The sequence below is a fragment of the Nannospalax galili genome, unplaced genomic scaffold, assembly GCF_000622305.1.
Source record: "Nannospalax galili isolate Female #2095 unplaced genomic scaffold, S.galili_v1.0 scaffold54, whole genome shotgun sequence".
Taxonomy (NCBI): Eukaryota; Metazoa; Chordata; class Mammalia; order Rodentia; family Spalacidae; genus Nannospalax; species Nannospalax galili.
In genome coordinates, this window is record NW_008341028.1 from 10,848,903 (window position 1) to 10,851,136 (window position 2,234).

At 48.2% G+C, this 2,234-nt stretch overlaps 1 non-coding gene across 1 annotated transcript; it reads left to right on the top strand.

Moving 5' to 3' along the window:
- Positions 1-907: 907 nt before the first annotated feature.
- Trnaa-agc lies at positions 908-980 on the top strand. Its single transcript has one exon. It is a non-coding gene; the product is annotated as a tRNA-Ala (tRNA).
- Positions 981-2,234: the final 1,254 nt, after the last annotated feature.

The window sequence follows — 2,234 nt, forward strand, 5'->3', positions numbered from 1 at the left end:
GGAAGTTAGAATGAGCCATAGGAAAGGCCCAGCTGTGGACCCCTCTCTAGCAAAGTCCTTTGGCAAACTTTTGCCCTTCCTTTGTCCCCCAAAACAACATCTTTCCACACCACTTTGTAATCATCCATTTGCTGTCCTGAAATTACTGTGGCCTCATTTGCTTATTTTAGCTACATTGGGTCTGCAGTTTATACTCAGCTTCTGTGAGTTACCCAAAGCCAGAATCAATCCCTTGGCAAGCCTGTCTTTGAGTGATCCACAAGTGCAGACAAGCTATAGCCCCACAAAAATCAAGGAGGGAAGGATTTAGTGAGCTTCTGCCCCTCCGCATTGCCTGGGTCACTGAAGAAATGACTTCCATTAAGAATTCTCACTCATCTGTAACCCATGAAATAAATCAGGTCTTCGACTGAACCATACCTCCAGGGTGGCCTCTTCATCAGGCATCCTAGAGTCAGCACTATGGGCACCAATATTTATAGATCTGGTCAAGCAATGACATGTTAAATGTTCTGAGAAACAGAGGTCTTTGCATGCACCACTTCAACGGGGAGGAGGGAGAGAATCAGACTAGTGGAGAATCAGAACATTCCTAACAGTCCTGAGGACATGGAGGGCAGAGTGGGAGGCAGAGAGGCACTCTGGGTTCCTCTGGGTGTTTCAGTAAATGGCTTTCCTTCTGGTTTTGATCCATTTTTGAATCCCTACCCAGCATAATACTGGGCTCCAGCAGGTATCCAGTAACTGCCTGCTAAAGAAATTATGTCTTCTGACTTCCATATGTGTAACATGGCGTACACACACACACACACACACACACACACACACACACTCAAAATGAATGAATAAATAACTAAATGTAATTTATAAAATGAAACTTAAAAATGCAGAGGTAAGATGGTAGGCTGGGGTTGTAGCTCAGTTGGTAGAGCATTTGCCTAGCATGCACAAGGCCCTGGGTTCGATCCCTAGCAACACCTAAACCAAGCCTAGTGGAACAGGCCTGCAGTCCCAGCACTGGGGAGGTGCAGGAGGATCTGAAGTTTAAGGTTATTATCTCCTACATAATGAGTTCTAGGCCAGCCTAGACTACATGAGTCTGGAGAAAGGGGGGGGGGGGGAGAGCGAGAGAGCTAGAGTGAGAGCAAGAGAGAGAGAGAGAGAGAGAGAGAGAGAAATTGATGGGTTAACATTAATGGCATAAGGTCTCTCACAAAATAGAGGGGCTCTAAGTCTCTACCCAGTCAGGATGCTTGGCTCTGGGTTTTGTGGGATTCCACCTGGGAGCGAGTGACCTGGCCAAAAAAAAACAACAAAAAAAAAACAACAAAAAAAAAAAAACGGGCACATGCTGGAACGGGCACATGCTGAGCCTGCTGAAGCTTTGAAACTCCTGTGCACTTTCTCTTTGCTTTCTTGGAGTTGCCTCTTGGTCCATCCCAGGGAACAGTCTGCTGGAGGGAAACTAGACTTTGTTTCCAAAGAGAAGGGGGAAGAAAGAATTATGCATGGATCAAAATCTTGCGGGCCAAGTTTTGCCATCCTCCATTAGAAAATCAACTTCCAAGCCTGGGGGATACAGCGGTGGAGTCCACCTAGTGGATAAAGCATGGGCCTGTTTGCTCTTAAGGTTTAGTCAAGAGTTGGAAGGTGGAAAGGGGGAGGGCAGGGTTGAGGGAAGCCCCACTAGCCTAAGGCCTGCTGCAGCGTGAGCCTTTAAGAGAGGCCAGAACTAAACTGTAGGGTCTGTGAGCTGGATACAGGACCGACTGACCCCACAAACCTGCATCTACAGGAGTTTCAGAGGGGTCATGTCAGTCAAAGGGGATGTATTAGTCAAGGTTCTCTAGTGGGACAGAGCTGATAGAACGAAGATCTATGACAAAGGGGCTTTATGGACTGGCTTCATGATAGGGCTGGGTAGTCCAACAAGGGCCGTCTGTACACGGAGGAGGCTGAGAACCCTCTAGATGCCTCAGCAGTTCCAGTTTGGGACTGCAGGCCTGGAGGATTTCCAAGTCACTGATCTTCAGACCACTTTGGAAGATGTCAGCAGGGATGGTGGCGGTGGCAGCAACAGCAGAAACCCCCTCATTAGCAAGAAGGGAACGTGGCAGGCAGGCACCAGGGCATTTTCCTCATACCCCTGTATGTCCAGGCCACCACCAAAAGAAGCTGCCTGCTCTGGGGGAGATCTCCCCTCAGTAATCTTTCCTGGAAATGCCCTTGTAGAC